The sequence below is a fragment of the Cuculus canorus genome, chromosome 2 (genome assembly GCF_017976375.1).
Source record: "Cuculus canorus isolate bCucCan1 chromosome 2, bCucCan1.pri, whole genome shotgun sequence".
NCBI lineage: Eukaryota > Metazoa > Chordata > Aves > Cuculiformes > Cuculidae > Cuculus > Cuculus canorus.
In genome coordinates, this window is record NC_071402.1 from 73,494,478 (window position 1) to 73,515,768 (window position 21,291).

Genomic DNA, 21,291 nt, shown 5'->3' on the forward strand with positions numbered 1-21,291 from the left:
TGAAAGGCTCCTTTCTGCTCTGAGTAATGGTAACTTCCATAAAGAGAGCAAATTCATTCAGAGATATGGCTTAACCCACATCCTTCTTTAATGCACAGGTTCCTGCACAGTGCAGACCTCAAGGCCAACCCATATGGATACTCTTGTCCCTGTTTTCATCCCTGGATGTCCTGTGTTTCCTTGCAGGGCACAGATCTTGCAGTGTTTTCCCTGGATACTTATACCAGACTCCCTCTTCAGCTACCCATCAGCAAGAGAGTCCATGTTGGGAGCTGATAAACTCAGATGTGTTTGCAATGTCTTCTTCCACAGCTCTGTGTCTGGGTTAGGGAAAAGGAGCTGCTGCATTTCCTTCATCTTCCCTTTATCTTACAGGCAGCCCTTAGAGGGAGTCTGTGCTAACACTTTTCCCATTTCTGACATGATTTCTGAAATTTGTTCTCTTCTTCCCTCCTGTCTTCTTCTTTTTTCATATGATACCTGCTCTGACTCTGTCTGATATACGAATACTGTCTTCTCCCAGCATGTGAAATTAAGAAGTAGATGCAAGGAAAAACTGGAGGTAGGTAAGAGGCTTCTGTCACCACAGACAGCCCAGTGCAAAATGCTTCAAGCAATGCAGAAAGACCTGAACAAGGGAGCGATACAGCAGAGCTAACATTTCAGGATCCACCTCATGGGGCAGAGGACAGGTGGAAAACAAATGGTGCCTTGTATACTTTTCTGGTATAATAACCAGAGGATATAAAAAAAGCATAACAGGCAACAGGTTTAAAGTAGACCGAGACACTACTTTAAGCAGCTCATAATAAGTAGTTCCCCAGTTTAATAAAAGAATTTCATGAAGACCAAAAAATTGCATGGATTCAAAAAAATTATTGGAAAACACATTAAATTAAAAGAAAATAATACTGATGCAGAGAATACCTGAGGTGCAAAACGTGGAGAACAGGAAACTGTTGAAGGAAACACCACCTTGTGTTTGCCCTGCTGCTACTCTATCCCATAAGCATCCACGTACTGCCTGTCTTCACAGGTAGGACATAGGGCTGGTGGGCCTTGGTCTGATCCAGTACTGCCACCCTAGAAATGATCAGTCAGACGCTATGTGCCACCAGATGTGCAGCACTGTTCTGTTCAGGGACTCTGAAAATAGCAGGCTAGATTAATTTTCTAACAAGACTAAATGCTGCCGTGGGATTGGCAATTCCAAATACTCTGTCCAGAAACTCCGAAAGCATTTTCCTTCCAGGTAGAGGACAATGAATGCCCATTACAAATACTGAGTATATTTACCTATGAAAATGCATCTTGTTGAAGTATATTTAATACAAAAAAATCCTTATACATACCCAATTCAATGTTAAGATGGATATGTCACTAGTTCTAGAGTTATACGCCAGTCATTCCTTGTTCACTTCTTCTAGGCTTATATTTGCTGATATTCATCACTTGACTACAGACATGGAAAAGCAGCACAGGTGAGAAAAAGAAAGCGTTTTGAAAATCAGAACAGAATGAGGCTTGTGTGGCAAAACTCCAAAGACAACCTTTTCCCATTAGCAATTGAGAAGGGCAGTATTGGTACGGACAAAGCACACACGCTTGCTGTGTTCAGGAATGGATGCTGACAATTGAATAGCCACACTGTTTACTTCTGATGGCAGATTTGTCTCCCCTCCAACATCATTACAACAGACCCCAGAAATGCCAACCCATAATATGTAGCCATCATCTTGTGATTGTGTGGCCATCAGCTGCTGTGATACTTGGCTTCATTGCAGGCTGGTAGATGGTAATCTCTTATCGACTGATATTTGGCGAAATGTTAAACATGGCAATTTGAGCAAGACTTGGGGCTCTCAGATAGAAATGCTTTATGACCAAACAAGTTGCTTTATTTGGGTTAGCTGTTACGTCACAGGACACCACAATAATGAAATGGTGGTGTTCAGGTTTCTCAGGATGTGAGTAATACTTACCATTTAAAAGCCATACTAGTAGCATGTCTGGTTTTTTGATAGTTAAAAAATCTCTACAGTTCTGCCTTACAAGTACCTAGGCTTTCTTTTTGACCAAAGCAGAACAGATGCCACAGCTTACTACTACCGTTTTCTTCTAAATTATAGAATCTATGTCAGAATGTCAAGCCTGCTTGCTAGGAATAATTGGAAATATCTCACTGTTATCTGTCTGGAATAAATGTCTCATGCTCTGAATACCCTGGTATCAGCTGAAGAATAAATTAATATTGAACATGGGAACTTATAAATTCTCTGCTGAATGAGGATTTATGGCCTGATAGCATTTAGCAGTGGAACAGGACATTCATCACAACAAACTGATTATGAGCATTTGTAGGAAAATGAGACAGCATCCACAAACTCTAGATCCTGTCACCCTTCCTCACATCAAACACTTCCTCAGTGAGTGGCTGTAACACCTTATGACTTCCAGGGCTACTCCAGGCACAGGGTTTAATCAGTAGAATAGCAGTAGCATCTTTACAAATAGGGTACCAATAATGTATTTCTTCCACTTCCCAGTTTCTCTTGCTTCAGCTCCCTGGTTCTGGACACATAAGACAAAAAAGAAGCCATATTAATCCCAACTCAGCATGTTTGAATTGGCAGTGGTTGTGTGCTATCTGAATTATGAGATGTTGCTCCAGGTCTTTGGGGGATCTATCTGATGGTTCTTGAAGCTAATGGGGACAAGGAAAGAAAATTATTGTCTTTCAATTAATTTTATGTGATTGATTTCAATGGGATCTTCAGAGATTTTGAAGGCACAGCTTTGCAAATTCACATTACTGTGCAAATAAATATCAGATTCATAGGAAAAACGTATGACTGAATTAACTTATTTATTTAGTGGTTTTCAGTTTGGTGTTGGGATCTTCTTAGTTTAACAACATTTGGTCCTTTCACCCTTTTTTTTTCTGATTATTACTGTTTGTCACACACTCCTTTGAAAAAGGTGATGTCAGATTACAGGACTTTACACATGTCAGCATAGACACCTGTACAGCTAGCTAATCTGCTATGGTGACAATTGCTCCATCAGATCTGATATTATACTTTTAGATCAATCTGGCAACACATTTGATTTCTTCAGTATAAATGTTATGGTAATTTCTGGACACTTCATTACTACAATGTGCTGGTTATCCCTATTAGCTTTGATATTGAATATAAAAGAGTTGGTGTCTGCCTCTGAGAGAGAAGTAATTAAGAGGAGAGAGAGGAGAGTGATGAAGACTTTTTAGGGCTACATTCTCAAAGACCAGGAAGATATCCTGATATGCAGTTTACTACACATATTAACTTACTCTGTTCTGGGTTTTCAGTAATTCTTTGCATCTTGCCGACTTATGACGTGTGAGACTGCCACTTCCTTAAATTATTCTGTAAAAAATCTGGAGCTTGGTTGGTTGGTTCAAATTCTCATCACTCAAAGAAAAAATGCGTTAACGTGGTTTGAGCATAAGGATTCTGAGACTGTATGACTAGATGGCTCTAAAGGTGTGAAGATTTTGATTATTTACTTTTTTGAGTAAAATACATTCAATCTCTTTTAGTTTGGTCAGTTACAGATCTAATCTCATTTCAACTTATATTAACAGGAGTTCATCTGCTGCTTCAGTTGGCAGAACCCTCTACTAGGGTCAACAGTGGTATAATCAGAGTTCACATTTCAGCTTGATTTTCAAATCTTTTCATTTTGTAAGTGTCTTTCAAACTGTGACATGGTATTCCAAAAAGCTGATGCTTTACAGGCAATAAAATATTTTGAGGAGTTTTATTTGAGGGGAGAAGGAGAAAAGATACATGACTTGAAGAGTAACTTTCAAATAAAATGGATATTTTACACTGGGATGAAGGCAGACTTATTTGGAAGACATGAAGGAAGATGAAGGAGTGAGAAAAGGGAGAGGACATCTATGTGTATTGGGAAATAATAATTAAAAAAAAGTTATATAGGCCAATACTGCTGTGAGAGATAATGAAGAAGTTGGTATTACCTCAGTCCTCCTGGTCTTTTACTATAACTAAATCACCTTTTCATATAGTAAGTCTCACTTGCTTCACATCCATTTCCATCATACAGAATTAAGTAACAAACATTGTCTTCTCAAGAAAGAAGAAATGTTCCAAACACACACTAAATCCACAAATAAATTTATGAGATGCAAGCCTTCCTCTTACTTCAACCTAGAAATCCTTTACTTCTTATATTTGAGCTTCTTGTCTTTGCCTGCATGATATTGCTTTCTGGAAGAGCTTGGATTGTGAACATCACAAGATGGCCTAAGCTGAATTTTTTTCTTCTTCTAGCTACATTTTATTTCACTACTGTTCAGAATTTCATCCATCTCATGATAATATCTCCAGAGTGTTTAAAAGACAAGTAAAAAGCATGTAACAGTTTAAGATCCTACAGCTGTCTTACCCTTTCAGCTTTTCTTTCCATCTGCATTTTCATTCTTTTCTTCTTCATTTCATTGAGAACTTGTCAAAACTTGGAGAGTAGAAAAATTCTTGTGATAGAAAGAAGAACCAATTCTGTGCCACCCAGTCTCTAAGCTCCTGCTGATTGCTCGCTCATCACAACCACTCACACTGCACAACATATCTGTCCTTCTGCCCCTTCTTGTCCTGATCTACTGTTCTTCCCAATGGCAAACTGCCTTTCCCTCCATAGACCATCTCTTCCACCTTTTCATCTCATTCTGGTTACCTTCCTTTCTTTCTGATGCAGTTTTGCAGCTTGACTATGCACATCTTATTTCGTCTAGAAACACAAATTGATGGGTATGGTCTACCATGTGTTTACACTTACTTTAGAGATTTTTGGATGTAATTATCTTCCTGTGAAGTATGGACTGTAAAGCAATATGTTATTTCTTCCTTGTTGGTTCTAGAATGTTCCATGCAATACTGCAGACTCAGTCCACACCTTGCACACAGCATTCAGAAAGTTGCTGAATGTTGCTTCTGTGCTGTACATTTATTGACTGAAACATTTGAGTTGTTGCTTTTCACACTGGTAATTTTAGAGCACAGATGCCTAGCATGTTTACTCACATACCAGGGCTCACATTTAATGAGCAAAATGTCAAGAATATTGTTATCCACCATAAAAACTGTGAAAAATATCCTTGCCATCTGCAGTATGCCTTCTGCTTCAGACTAAAAGACTTTTACAAGCAACTACATGAAATTAACATTAAAGTCAATATTTATAAGTGGAATTACCTCTAAAGAGCCGGATCTTCTCCCCTCCCACACCCTCATTCCTCCAGGAGTTAATGAGCTGGGGAGGAGGCTGGGCGCAGGAAGGGGAGCCGAGTCATGCTTGGCTCCTGGCTGCAGTCAGCCAGAATAATCTCCCTGTGCTAAGAAAGAAGCGGAAACAGAAGAGTGGCACTAAATGGCATTGACAGCATCTGAGGGCCAGATCCTTTGCCGACGTCAGTTGACATAAATTCATTGACTACGCCAAAGAGATACAGTAAGCATAAATCAGCACAGCAAGGCTGACCTACATGGTCATGATATCATCATTAAATACATGATATTTGATTTGTGCCAGCTGAGGATCAAACCCCAAATAATATTCATAAAATAGATGATAGATAGCAAAGCTGAAACTGGGATTTCATACACTGCCATGAAACAAGACAGCATCTTCCAAGAAAATGTTTTCTATTTCTCCACCATATATAAGACTCTTGGGGCAAGAACTGGCCATTTGTTCCGGCTTTTTGTGGTGCAGAGGACAACAGAGGTCTCATCTGATGATAAAGCCCCTAGCTTGTCCTGCAAGAATAATGAAATGGACAACTGCTACCAAACTTTCTCTAGACAGGCTATGACCTTTTAATTTTACTCCTGCAGAACCTTCAATCCTAGCATGATTAGTGTGTTGCAGAACTGACATCTAAGCACATTTTGAAAGAAATGCTCTAGTCTGCTGCTGTTATCCCAACATCCAGAAGCAGCTGAAATTCCAGCCGGACCTTTATGAGGCAGAGCTGACAAATCAAAGCCAGAACATACTCCCTCGGACAGACAAGCAAAGATAACTTTTGCCATTTGTTCCAGTTGTTCTGCCAAGTCGCCCACATACCCTCAGCTCCACCAAGTTCATCCAGACCACAGTCTGGCACGAACATCATGATAGCTGCTCACTCCCACAATGTGACGCTAATGGAAGAGAGAAAGGTAGTGTAATCATGTAAGTGACACTGCCTTGCCTTGTTCCTCATACACATGTTGAGCAAGAGGATCAGGGAGAAAATTGCTGCAGTAATTAGCAACCATAGCATAAATATTTATTGAGGAAACTTCAGGTCAAATGGATTTTAAAATTTTTATTTAGAGTTGTTTAGATGTAAACATATTTCCTTAATTGGACTTTAAGAACGGCACTCACATGTTTCCTTTTGAGTGTTTCTAATATAATCATTGCTTGGGCAATTAGGCCACTCTCTAAGCCACAAATTTTATCTTTCACACCAGTGAGTCATAAATAAGGACTGAGTCACAAATAGATCAGACAGACAAATGGTGGCAGGAAGGAAATAAGATTGGCTGTGAATATATTTAGACTGTAAATTGGAAGATGGCTGCAGAGTACCTGAGGAGCGCAATTCTGATATAGTTTTCTGTTTGGGAGGAATTGAGAGGAGAGAGGTAACTTAAATTGCTTTACCATTTAGCTTGATAAGCTCATGAAAAGGATTGTACACTAAGTAGGAGAATTTCTTAAGACTGAATTAGATGATACAAGTCCCCAAATATTCAGATTTTCTGCCTGCCATGGCTACCTGCAATTAGAGGGTTAGTGGCATGATTACCCAAGTTGTCACAGCCAGTTCTGTTGTTATCAGTGGTCCTTAGGACTCATACACAGCAGCGTCAGATTGCACAGATACAACTTCCCAGTGTTGTCATACATTCAAGGTTCTGTTTAATGCAGAATCTAATGTTTGCATTGTGAGTTTGCAGCAGTGCAGCTACGTTGCAAAATCCTCCTGTTAGAGAAAGTGGGAACAACTTGGCTTCTTATGATTGCATTTATGGTCAAGTTCAATTATGGGGTATTCAGTGATGGACTGTACCTAATAAGATGAAGATTGGCTAATAGCTCTATCAGGTAATTAAATGTTTTCCATTGTTTGACCAGCACAATGTCTTTCTGTCATGCAATCAGAGTTCTCAGGAACTGTTGTAATAGAAAGAATGGAACTTAGGAGTCAGGCTACTCTTTACAGGCTTCTGTATTTTTCTAAGAAGAAAGGGAGACTGGGATTTTTGCTGGTCATTGAAGACCAATTTATTTACTTCTTCTGTGTAAGTAACACTGAATATTGCTGACAAAGCATGTAATACAGGCTGGAAGGGTGACTGAGTATGTGAATGCTATCTGTTAAATGAACAAAGTCCCATGTCTGTCAAAGCATGGGTTACAATATGTCTTCCCGTTGCACATCAGCTATGTTCTGCATTGGCAGACTTTTCTTTAAATGTGATCCTTCTTTTGCTGTGACATCGTGTAACTCAAACATGTTGTGCTTTTAATCAGTCCCTAGAACATGGATGCACATACCAGATCATACTGGCCATGAAAACTGTTTTACCAGTACATCCATGGCACAGCCTTCTCCCTCTTGTTCCCTTTCCTGCACGCCCTTTGATCTCTGTCCTATCTTATGATACAGGTACTGGTGTTTCCCAGAGATATTCATGCTTGGTTATACAGCAGGAATGCATGTGACATGACGTTGAAATTATATAGCTGTGTGACTATCATGTGCTACTGGGCGTCTGCATTTTCTTAGGATGAGGGCCATGCTCCCCTGTCAGTGTTCTATGCATTTGAATGAAACGATTCTTCGACTGCAAGTATCAGGGCTATCTGACCACAAAGTGCAGTGCTAGTGCTTTAGGATCATAGAATCATAGAATGGTTTGGGTTGGAAGCGACCTTAAAGATCATCCAATTCTAACCCCCCTGCCATGGGCAGAGACACCTTCCACTATATCAGGCTGCTCAAGGTCCCATCCAATCTGGCCTTGAACACTTCCAGGGACGGAGCTGCCACGTCTTGTCTGGACAACCTGTTCCAGTGGCTAACCAGCCTCATTGCAAAGAATTTCTTCCTAACATCTAATCTAAATTTTCCCCTCTCCAATTTAAAGCCATTCCCCCACGTCCTATCACTACACGCCTTTTTAAAAAGTCCCTCCACATCTTTCTCGTACACCTGCTTCAGGTACTGAAAGGTCACTATAAGGCCTCCCCAGAGCCTTCTAATGTTGAGGGTTCTAGAACTGGACACAATAGTCCAGGTGGGGTCTCACGAGAGTAGAGTAGAGGGGGAGAATCACCTCCCTCAACCTGCTGGCTACGCTTCTTTTGATGCAGCCCAGGATACAGTTGGCCTTCTGGGCTGTGAGGGTGCATTGCTGTCTGATGTTGAGCTTCTCATCAATGAGCACCCCCAAGCCCTTTTCCACAGGGCTGCTCTCAATCACACCATCCCCCATCTTGTATTGAAACCACAGATTGCCCCGACCCAGGTGTAGGACCTTTCATTCAGCCTTGTTGAACCTCATGAGGTTCTCACAGGCCCGCTTCTCCAGCTTGTCCAGGTCCCGCTGGAGGACATCCTGTCCTTCTGGTGGGGCAACTACACCCCTCAGCTTGGTGTCATCTGCAAACTTGCTGAGGGTGCACTCAATCTTGCTCTCTATATCATTGATGAAAACATTAAGCAGCACTGGTCCCGGTACGGACCCCTGAGGGACACCACTTGTCACAGATATCCATTTGGACATCAAGCCATTGACCATTACTCTTTGAATGTGACCATTCAACCAGTTTCTGATCCACCGAACAGTCCAGCCATCAAACCTATATCTCCCCAATTTAGAGAGAAAGATGTTGTAGGGAACTGTGTCAAAGGCTAATTTATACAGAGGTCCAGACAAATCACACCTGTTGCTTTTCCCATACCCGCTGACACGGCTACTCCATCATAGAAAGGCACTAGGTTAGTCAGGCAGGACTTTCCCTGGTGAAGCCATGCTGGCTGTCTTAAATCCCCTTCCTATCGTCCATGTGTTTTAGCATAGTTTCTAGAAGGATCTGTTTCATGTTCCATCTTTCCCATGGGTTAGTTACTGCTTGTTTTCTGCAAACTTACAATCAGATAGTATTTTACTCTCCTGGAGAAATACTTCTATTTCTTCTTGTTTCTTAACATTTGGTCAGTCCACACATGGCAACAGAAAGACACTTTACCTCACAGCCTCAGTGCATGGAGGTTTTAACTAGACAAAAATATAAAGACCTCAAAGTATCTCACTTCAGTTTCGTAGAAATAAACAATTAAAATATGAATATGTAAGTAATTACAATAATAAGTCAGTTTTAACCATGCAATATGTGTTGAGGAGTTTAGAGATGAAGAACTCAAATCTGACTTGATCTTGCACTTCGATCTCACTGGAACCAGAATTGCATCCTAGTATACAATACAGCCTACTTTCTAGATAAGTAGCCTATCAGAGTATGAGTGTCAGGATTGAAATACATTCAGACTAATATGTTAATTAAATTCTATAGCACATAAAAGCTCTTATTTTTTTAAAGTAAAGTATATTTGTTCTTTGCATACTAACTCTCTGAACTGTTCTGTTGAAAAAAGGGATTTGCCTCTCCAGAAACTTGTATTTTTTGTCTCCTATGTGGTCTGTAATTGGTTCAGCTTTCTTTTTCTCCTTTGCAACCTACATGGTGAAGATCATTCTCAAAAAACTTCCATTTTGAAGCAGTCAACTTTCAAAAACCCCTAAGAATTCACACTTCCATAAGCACGAAAGAAAATCTTTGTGAGCTGAATCCTCACTTCAAATCATGTCAAAGTTCTCAAATCTACCTAAGTGGTGGTGTGAGCTTTGCAAATCATGCCATGTAGTTTACACAACATATACCTGGAGATAATGTTTGACAGATATATATTTTTCTAGCTTCACTTCAGTAGAGAGTTTATATCCACTTAAGATCTGCTGTTGCTTATATGCACTGTAATGTACAGCTGTGTACCCAGCTTTGTTCATGCCTGTGGGGTTTGCTTTAGACCTCTTTACGTATAGAATATGGTCTGAGAAGCATGCAAGCTTTTTCCTGCTCTCAAATTAACTTATTTTTCCCATCCCCCAACACCTGGGCTGAAATTCTTCAAGGTTCAATATTGTGGCTGTATTGGTTACTGTATCAGTGTAAGAAGTAGGAAAATCTTCCTGTTTTTTCCGTTGTAAAAATGTCTCTTTCATTACCGAAGAGTGTGCTTGGCCCTGGCTAGGGAAGCATACTGAATGCCTGTTTGTGGAGAGTTTCACCATCTCAGCAGGTTCTCTGTATTCAGCTGTGCTTCGGGGTATAACGCCTAGCTGGTATTCGCTTTCAGAATTTCAGTTGCACTTTAAACAAGTGCTTAACTTGTCCAAAAGGTGCTCTGTGTTGGCAAGTAGTTTTAGGAGCAGCCAGGTACTCCCTGTGGGCTCACAAGATGAACCTATACGATACAACCCAGGACTGAGCTGCCATGGGTCCTGGTCCTACTACGCATTTTCTTCAATGATTTGAGAAAGTCTCATTATGCCAACAGCTTTGTCTCTAATTAGCATCCATTAATTTCATGTGCTTGATGTTTAGGTGCCAAGAAGGTGCCAGAATGCTGGGATTTTAGAGATGCCGATTTTTCTTCAGATGGAGAATGGGATCACTAGTAAAACTGTGGGCATGGGTATGGTATAAACTTAACTTCCACATGCATCAGTTTTCCCACATGCTAAGGCAGAGAAATCCTACTCACTGCTACCAGGGCACTATAGAATTACACTTGTTACTGTTTGTAAAAGGTAGCAGGTTTCTTAGATCAATACTACTTCTGATGCACAAAGTAATAGTACTTCTTGAGGAGGAAGAGGATTGCCTTTTGAGTTGCCATCTGCTCCTGGCCTGACTCCAACTGCTTCCTGGTGAGTAATCTGAAGGCAATTTTTTAGAATCAATTTTGTGTCACATTTTCTCAATATGACATATGTAGCTCTAGGTCTTAAAGAGGAGGAACGATCCACCAGTAGTCTGCCTCCCACTGTAGAAGAAAATCCTCTCAATTAGAGGATGGCAATTAGACAGATTAATTGATTTGCTGTAAATATCCTTGCTGTTTTGTCACACCACTGTGGTTCACAGAATGAAGTCTTTAATTTTTTTTTTTGTTGTTTTTATGTGGCATTTTCTAAATTATCTCATCCCTGAGGCATGGGTGAAACAAAGGTCAATGTAAATGCTTCCTGGACAATAACCAGTCTAAGAGGATCACCAAATCTTCGGAGGGAGGAAGGAGAATCTACAAAGTGATCATGTAAGGCCAGAAATGTCATCTGTCATCTTAGAACAACGACTGCATGGAACAGAATCCATGACCTTGAAGTGGGCACATGCTCACAGAGGACCCACATTCCTGCTTCAAGGAAGCCTCCTCGCTGGAGCCCCAGTCCTGCTGAGGCCTTTCAGCCATTCTGCAGCATGTCTGCACCTTCACAGGGCAGTATATGTTCAAAAGGTGCTTGGTCAAGGAAAACAAACTGATCTTGCCTGATAGATGCAAATCTTCTCTTCACTTTCTTTTTTTTAGGTCCAAATGGCTTATGGTATTTGGCAGAAGTGCACCTTTAGACTACTAAGTTTAGAACAATAGAATAGATCATAGATAAATCTTGGGCTATTGGTGAAAAGCTTGCCTACCCCAAACCTCGAGCTATAGATGGTGAGAACTTCCTGAGGAGCATCTTTAGCATTCTCAGCCACTATAGTGGCTCCTGTAAAGCTCCCTCATACTGTCTTCTTCTTGGTCCTACTATGCCGCTGAATCATAGAATCATAGAATCACCAGGTTGGAAAGGACCCACTGGATCATTGAGTCCAACCATTCCTAACACTCCCTTAAACCATGTCCCTAAGCACTTCATCCACCCGTTCCTTAAACACCTCCAGGGAAGTCTACTATTCTGTACCATGTCTTCATTTTTCTACTTCACATCTGATAAAGCATCAGAAGGAACCAATTAGGGGCAACTTCCACTTAACAATTTTAATTATATTCTTTGAGAGCTAAATGAACAATCCCCCAAAATCTAGTTCGCAAGGATATTACAAATCAGACTAAGAATACATGAAGGTTATTTGCATACATCTGACAATCAAGGAAAGGGTGTCCTTTAACAAAGAACAGCCTCCATAGTTTGAGTGGAGATCTGCATTTTGTCAGGATAGCAACTATAGTTCCTTTCTGTTTTGAAAGATCACTCTTTAACAAAGGATGTATATCACAAGGAAATAAATAATCTCTCTAATAAAGATAGAGCCAATGCCTATTTCTGGCTAGACAACCTGAAGTGAGCACATCTATCACCATCAGCCTCGTACAGATACTGGGAAAAGATGACCATCTGGTCATTCTCTTCTTATGTTTAGATGAGGTGACCTATACCAAGTGAAGTAAACAGTTTAAAATCTCTTCTTTGCTTGAAGTGAGACACTCTCCAGAGAAATTGACCCTCTGACCAGGCCAGGTGATATTATGTCATGAAATTCTTTCAATATGTCTTTTAAAAATAGCTTTATGTTAGATCACTAAGAGAAGAGCAGAAATAGTTAAAAGAGTACACAAAAGTTAAAACAATAAATAGTAAACCTTTCTTAATTGGAGATTGAAACTCGGGTCTCTCTTGCCCAAAAAGGCATGCAAATTGGTAAGCTTCAGGGTTGTTCTCATTTTCTTGCCTTGGCTGTTTAAATATTTTTCCACACAAAAGGGCGTAATTTAAACAGGAGAATGACTTCTGCTTCCTCTCATATAGTCAAATCAATAGACAAGATGTGTAGAAAATATAATTTTAAAACAACATACACACAACTTGTATTTTAATAGAAGTCCTCAATCCTCTGTGTAAACAGCCTACCCACTGTTTGCTATGGATGCAGCAGGGGAATCTCCTCCTGTCAGATGATTTGTGAGAAAGTTTTGGCTTAATTTGCTAAGGAGAATGTGAAAAAGAATTATAAGTGTATGACAAAGGATTAATTTAAATTATAATGAACTATACGTTTGGTTTAGTTTGGTTTGGTTTGGGGAATTTTTTGGTAATTGCTGCACCAGGAAAGCAAAATGTGACTTCCTTTGGAAACTGCAGACTAAATACAAGTAGTCCAGACTTAATTGACTATTACACATCTGCGTTTCACTCATTTGAAGCCATGCGATGAGAATGCTCTCAAAACTTCACATTGGCCTGCCCTGGAGAGTGGTGTGAGAGTGAACTGGCTGATGTGGAGAGTGATGGTTTCTACATGACACAGAGAAAACCTGCCTAATGTATGCCTCAGCTCTGCATCCTTACTCTACAAGCCAACAAAAGGCATGCTGACACCTTGTAAGGCTGTGTTGTACAAAGGAGCATTTTAATTCAGAGAATGCTGGGTTCTGCACACAGCTCAGTGCACAAACCGAGGGAAGATCTGGTTTGGGTCCAGCACAGCTGGATTGCTATCTCTCTTCTCTCAGCTTAGTAAATTCTACTTCTATGTAATCCCTTCTTGTTTACTTCACTGAAATGTTTCTGGTTTTCAGATGGTACTAGCTTGATGATCGTGCTACGGCAGCAGTGAAAATCTGCTCATAAAAGCTTCAGTAAGCAGGGCAAGTTACGGCATTTGAGATTTTTATTTCATTTTTACTCATATTTTAAATCTCTTCCCGACCCAGGAAGCAAGAAAAGACTCGAGACGAAATCATGGTCGTTGCAAGCTCCCTAAGAGTTTTGCCACTGACTGCAGTGTGGCTGGATTTCATTCTGAGTCACAGTTCTTGTTGTGTTCTCTCCTCCTCTGTGGCAAAGCTGTGAATGAGCACTACATGTTTTGAATAAATCCCGAATTTTTATGTCAAAAAGGAGAATATACAGTATAGCTTGAACTAAATCTCCCTCCGCTGCAGTATAATTTTGAATTTTTCTTCCCATCCAGTGTTATCTGGTGTATTCATTGAAAACTTATACATCTGGAAAGCAGCTGACTTTGATTTGGAAAAAGCAAAATACTTTTAACATATCATTTCACTTAACATCTCCGATGTCCAAAAGTACTCATTTTCTCTATCACTATATGGGAAATGAGAGAATACAACAATTTATAGTTATTACTGTTAAATCAGTCAATGTGTTAATTGTGGGGCTAGCACTGGGAACAGATGTGGCATTGTAGAAGGGTAGGCTGTTTTTCTGTTTTGATGATCGGTATCTCTTAAAACGTCCTTCTTCCCTCTACTACCTTGTGTAACTGCTTTATTTTGTACAGCCCAGAAAGAGCACATCCCTCTCACTGGAGCTTAGGACTCCATCTCAAATTACAAAATGTCCCTGACTATTCAACCTTTTGAAAAAAGCTGTAAATAGAGATATAACTTACCTAGCAACAAAAAGTAGATCTCCAACAATGCAGTCTATGAACACAGTGAGTTTATTCAGTTACGGTCATGCCGTAGCTCTTCTTTTTCTGTTGCTAGTCTTTTAAAGACTGACTATTGACAGTCTTTTCTATACTGATCTAGTGTTCAGAAATCCTATCAATAACGACTGGGCAGAAGATCATTATCCAAACTTCTAAAATTAATGTGCTTGATGGAGTTTCTGCTGGGTCAGGTGAAAAACAGAATCCAGTGAACATTTAGGAAGAACATGTAAAGTTTTGAAAACATCAGTCTTTTGGTGAATATTGAAATACAATCTGTATCTTTCAGCTTATACAGCTATATTTAGTGAATGTTCTTACAAACACATTTAATTTCTTTCTTATTGCTTTCCTTTCTGCATTCAGCTTTTCATCTCCACCATACAGTGATAAAATAAGAATAATGGAAAAAGAATGATGTAGGCAGAAAGGAAGGAGAATATTTTCCCCTCATCTAAACATTAAAAAGGCTTCTTTTGTATTTTTCCAGATAGCTTTTAAAAATATTTGAAGCATTTGCTTCAAGTTTAGTAAAAGCGACAGAAATATTAATTATGAATTTGTTTTGTGCCAGATTAAGCCTTATTAGAGCTCTAATGTGTTAGAAGGCTTCCTGTCTATTTAAGGTGAAAAGCCTTGTCTATGACAAAAGAATCTTTTTACCATTTCAAAGGTTGGTCAGTGTTTTTGCCTATATATCTACTGGGTAATAATGACCATGTTGACCCTTTTTTGATGGCTGAGGTCTTTTATCAGTGTATTCATACTAGTTAAAGATGATGCTCAATGCCGACTTTCATACAATGCTTTCATGAAAGTGCCTTTGAAAATGAAAGCAGTGGTCAGATTCTGATCTCTCCTCTTCAGATCTTCTGCTATTGGATTTTCATTTCTTAAATCAGCGTAATAGAAAAGAAAATTATGCCCGTTCTCAGAATATATGTGAAATCTAAGAATGTTTCTAAAGAAAACATCATATCCACCAGACAGTTTTCATTAGTCAATTTCATAAAACTTTAAAATGACCTTTCTCTCTCTTGGAGCTAACTGAATTTTAGAGCTAAGTGTCCTTTGGATAAGTTCCAAAAACGAAAGTCACCCTGCAGAGGTCAAGTCTCTGTGGAAAGCAAACCAAGTCCACTGCACTTGAACTCCAACAGCCATTTATTATTAGGTCTTGACTTTTAAATGTAGCACTAAATAGACAGATAATGTCTGTATTCTGCTTACATTTCAGATGTGTTTCTGAAGCCTTAACACATGAAAAACTTATGTTAATGTAAGATTTCTAAGCAGTAAAAACAGAAAAAAAGAGCATTTTCCAGGATTTCATGATATTTTGAGAGGTGTAAAGCGGAGGATAAATTGATGGCCTAAGCCCAGTTGTACCACAGCCTTTGAACTCAGTAGCCATAGGATGGCAAAAGTCTGAGTAGACCTTATTGCAGACTTTCAGTACTTAAAGGGGGCTTATAAAAAAGATGGGGACAAACATTTAAGCAGTGCCTGTAGCAATAGGACAAGTGGTAATGGTTTTAAACTAAAAGAGAAGTTTAGACTAGAGAATAGGATGATTTTTTTTACGCTGAGGGTGGTGAAACACTGTAACAGGATGCCCCATCCCTGGAAATATTCGAGGTCAGGTTAGATGGGGCACTGAGGAACTTGGTCTAGTTGAAGATGTCTCTGCTTACTGCAGGAAGGTTGGACTGGATGACCTTCACGGTCCCTTCCAACATGCCCCCACCCTCTTCCTTCTCAGAGTCCTGGATACACCTGAGCATGGCCAGGGAGTCTCATTAGTTCTTCCATCAGAAGACAGTGGAATCGGCCTTCTCTAACATGAACCTCAACCACTGCAAAGAGGAAGAAAACAGGGAGTTGAAGCAAACTTCTGCTGAGCACAATTCCCTGGTTTAGAAGTCCTGAAAGCACTGAAGTTTCTGCACCGATGTTTGCCTTTACTTTTTGGACTGTCCTTGAAGAGGAATAATGTTTGCACAATTACAGAATGTTATTGCCATCATTACTTCTTGTGTGTTTTTTCTTGCAGAATATGATGACTATTTTTTTTTCTTAGAGAAAATACTGGAATTTTTGGGTATTATTTTCATGATATGCCTTATTGCAGGTTTTTTTCAGAAATTCGTTAGTTAAGAGAGAAGAAGATGATTATCATAAGTATATCCTTCGCTGCCATTGAAAGGATGCATTCCTATGTTTAATAGTTTTAATATTTCTCTTTTGCATAAACAATTTTATGACAGTACAGTTTTTCCTTGAACAACACAGCTGTAGTCTAGGAAACTAAACATATCTTTCCTAGTGTTTTTATTTGTCAGAAGAATATTTTCAATACTCATGGGTATCTATTTTTTTTAACCCACCACAAAAAGAAAAATATTATACTATTAATACTTCAGCAATCTCTTATTTTTTATGTATTAGAAAGACATTTAAGTACAGAAGCATACTTAATGACAATAATCCATTTGAACATTTTATCATTGTCAAAGGCATTTGTAGAGGAATCCATCAACTCTTCTGATTTCCACACAAGTCAATTTACTGTCTTCAAAATGTAACTTTAATGGTACTCACTGTAGACACTGTAATCCTTTAAAATAATGTACATGGTAAACGGATATGTTCTCATGCATTAATAATTTAAAAGTTAATTTTAGGTACTTACTCAATATGATTAACTGATGGATCAGCAGTCTTATATAGAGAAACAGTGCACACACTTAGAGAAAGGGCATGCTGGAAGACAGCCAGGTAGCTGTCTACGTGGTGGTTCAAAAATACCTGGGCTTTATCCCTCCAGTTTCCCTTCAGGATTGGATGCAGTGCATTGTGGTTGTAAGGGTGCCTTTGAGGTTAAGGTATCAGGCCTTTTGAGGCAGAAGGGGGATATTTTAGAAGGCGGGAATCCCTGCAATGCAATCCTGACGGTGGCTGGCTGGCTCTGCAATGCTGGCCCAGTTATATAACTTCTCCCTTTTCACTTCTTGCTTTTTGAGGACACACTGTAATGCCAAGCTGTAAATTGATATTCTAGGGTGGAAATGCTATGGATGACAAAGTATAACTGTTTCATTGTGCGGCTAAAGAATGTGCTGGGGCAAATAGCATTAAACAGTATGTACAAGAGGCGTGTGTTGAAGCTCTTGGCTGTGCCCACGGCAGCAGGCTCTGCGAATGCAGCAAGAATTGGACATCTATGGCACAAACCCTAATCAAATTGTAAAGGTACATGTATGGGTACAAAGGGGGTGGAGGTTCTCTCTTCATAAGGAGCCACAGGGAGCAGACAAGCAGTAATGGATACACATTGCACAAGGAGAGGTTTCATCTTGATAGAAGAAAGAAATTTTTTGCAGTGAGAACAATTATCCACTGAACAACATTCCCAGGGACACGGTGGAGTTGTCATCATTGAAGGCATTCAAGAAAAGATTGGACAGAGTACCAGATAATTTCACCTGGCTCCCTCTCCTACAAAAGGTTGGACAAGACAATCTTTGGAGGTCCCTCCCAACCTGGGCTGCTCTATCATTCTACAATCTGTACGTGCAGAACTTCTTAGGTAAGCACCTGGGGCTGTGATGCCAGCCACACTGGTCCTGGGATCTGGCTGGTAGTAGGTGCCTCTTTACCTCCGGAATAAAAAGAAAGCAGAAATCTGGTACCATCTACCTTTCCCTTTTCACTAGATAGAAAGACTGACAAGAGCCTTCTCCTGGCATCAGAGAGGAGACAGCTTCTCCTCCGGTGAGGTACAAGCTGGACCCTCAAATTGCACCATCGGTGTGAATGATGTCAAGACAGACCAGACCAGCGGTGGGAAGAGAGAGGTGGACTGGGAGGCTGAGAAGTGGCCATGTGTGGAGCAGGCTCCTAAAGGGCAGGATGGGGTGGGGGTGGGACAGGATGGGGTGGGTGCTAGAGGTGCTGACAGGCTGAAAAGCAATGCTCAGCATCATGTCAAGTGGAGATGGCATACGGGAGAGGCCAGAGGGCCAGCAGCAAGCCGGTGGCAGAGCAGCACGTGCCTCTGAGAGGCTGAGGTGACACACACGAGGAAACTGGAGAGATTATTTGAGGAGCCGAACAGGGAGAGCGAGTGTTGACAACAGAGTGAGGTCAGAGCAGGACTGGAAACGCAGGGACAAGAAGGCAGGCTGATAACAAAAACATTCTTTTAAATACAGCAAAGAGCCACGGAGGAAGAAAGAACAAGAGCGAGTAAGGTATCGTGTTACATTTCAAAATGCATTCAGCTCGGGCGCTTAGCTGCAATGCTCCCATTAATGTCTGTGCATCTCTCTTAGGAGGAAAAAGCCCAGAGATTTCTCTCATTTCTCCTCCAGGGAATTGATTTCCTTTTATAGTGCTGACCACTTCTTACCAGAGGTGTTTTTTGCATCCGGCAAACAGAATATTCCTATCCTCCTGGAGCACGGCAGCTTGTGTTGAGGTCTGCGTACTTTAAAGCAGTTGCTCTTAGGGAAGAGTGCAGCTTCACTTCTACACGATCTTTTTCTCAGTCCAAGTTATTTGCACAGTAGCAAATAGCATTGCAGCTAAGCAGCCGAGCTGGCTGTATTTTGTAATCTAACACTATACCTTCCTCACTCTTGTTCTTTCTCCCTCCATGGCTGCTCTTTACTGCATTTATTTGCAAGGTACTTATTTATTTTGCAAGGTACTTGCAAACAGGATTAAAAAATAGGATTGCATGGAGGTACAAGCAAAGGTCTAGTGTTCAACAGAGAGAAATACCAAGTGTCCCACTACGCAGAAGTTAGCAGCAGCCTGCAGAAGTGCTGGTGGCAGCATGAGCATCCAGGGAGATAAAGGTGCTTTGCAATACAGAAGAGCTCTTTTGAGGAGTCCACCTTACTGCTGGTGCAAGCAGGGGCACCTTTCCTTGATAGTCTTGTGGCGGGAAAAACAGATAAGGCAAAACACCTGGGTTGGAACAATACCCGATTTCAGTACAGGATGGGGGATGACTGACTGAGAGCAGCCCTGCAGAGAAGGACTTGAGGGTGCTGGTCCATGAGAAGCTTAACATGAGCCAGCAATGTGTGCTCGCAGCCCAGAAGGCCAAATGAATACTGGGCTGTACCAAAAGAAGTGTGGCCAGCAGGTCGAAGGAGGTGATTGTGTCCCTCCATTCCTCTCTTGTGAGACCTCATCTGGAGTATTGTGTCCAGTTCTGGAATCCTCAACATAAGAAGGATATGGAGCTGTTAGAACGGGTCCAGAGGAGGGCTGCAAAGATGATCAGAAGGGTGGAGCACCTTCCCTGGGGGGACAGGCTGAGAGAGTTGGCAGTTGTTCAGCCTGGAGAAGAGAAGGCTCTGAGATCTTATAGCGACCTTCTAATACCTGAAGGGGCTACGAGAAAGCTGGGGAGGAACTGTTCACAGAGGCTTGCGGTGCTAGGACGAGGGGGAACGAGCATAAACTGGAGAGGGGCAGATTTATACTGGACATTAGGAATAATTTCTTCACCATGAGAGTGGTGAGGCACTGGCAGAGGTTGCCCAGGGAAGCTGTGGCTGCCCCATCCCTGGAGGTGTTCAAGACCAGGTTGGATGGGGCTTTGGGCAGCCTGACCTAGTGGGAGGTGTCCCTGCCTACGGCACGGGTGTTGGAACTGTATGATCTTTAAGGTCCCTTCCAACCCAAACCATTCTACGATTCTATGAAAAGTACAAGCCGGGCGATGCCCCTGCCGCTCTGCCGGCTTTCTATAACAACCCATCCCCTCCGGTGCTACCTGTGTGCCAGCGCGCACACGCCCCTCTGCCCCATCCCCTCTCCCCCTCCATCTCGGCGGGGCGGTGCCGGGGCTGCGGCTGCGTGCGGCGGGGGCGGGGCGGGGCGGGGCGGCGCGGAGTCAGCTGGGCGCGGGGCGGGAGCGGCGGCAGCGGCGCCCCGAGCACCCGACGGCGGCACCACAAGTTTCTCTCCGCATCGATCTCTCCCCGCAGTCTTGGGAGGGGGGTGTCGCTGTGCGGAAGCGCCAGCGTCCCCGTGCGCGCCGGGTCTGCTTTGCTTTAGTCTTTATTTTTTTTTTTTTCCCAGTTGTTTCATTACATTTTCTTTTTAATTTTAATATTTTTCTTTTAATCTTTTTAGTTTTGTTTTTTTTTTTGTGTTTTTTTTTTTGTTTTGGGTTTTTTTTGTTTGTTTAATTTTTGCTTTTTGTTTTGTTTTGTTTTGTTTTGTTTTTTTGGCTTTAAGCGCTTGCCCGTGCCCCCCCCCCTCCTTGTCCCGCACGACCCCACAACTTGAGTGCGCGGCGCCCGGCGGGGACGCTGCAGCCCCGCAGGTAAGGGGGGAGAGGAACCGTGTGTGTGTGTGTGGGGTGGCGGGGGGGGGATGCTGTCGGTGTCTGCCCCTGGAGAAGCACGAGCCGGTGGCGGGAGGGTTGGGGTCTCGCTCCTGGGCGGTGGGAAAGAGGAGGAGGAGAGCAAACTTCCTTTTCCTGGAGCCGGCGCGGTGCCTGCGGGCAGCGCCCGTCGCGCACCTCCCGCTGCCCGGCTGGTGGCCGCGGGGCTGCAAAGGGCGGCTCTTTTCCACCCCGGCTCGCGTTTTCTGCGCTCGCCTGTTTCGTGTTTCCCTTCCTCGAGCTTCCCCCCCCCCCCCAAGTCTCTCAGCGCTGGAAGTGGGTGAAGAGCTGCCCCG

General features: G+C 41.7%; 1 protein-coding gene across 2 annotated transcripts in view; it reads left to right on the forward strand.

Moving 5' to 3' along the window:
* The first annotated feature begins 20,825 nt into the window (after positions 1 to 20,825).
* The window catches only part of GRB10 (growth factor receptor bound protein 10), a 147,036-nt gene continuing 146,570 nt past the window's right edge, over positions 20,826 to 21,291 (forward strand). For both annotated transcript variants that reach the window (XM_054058562.1, XM_054058564.1), the window contains exon 1: positions 20,826 to 20,935. The gene's annotated coding sequence lies outside the window, so the exon portion shown is untranslated. The remainder of the gene's footprint in view (positions 20,936 to 21,291) is intronic.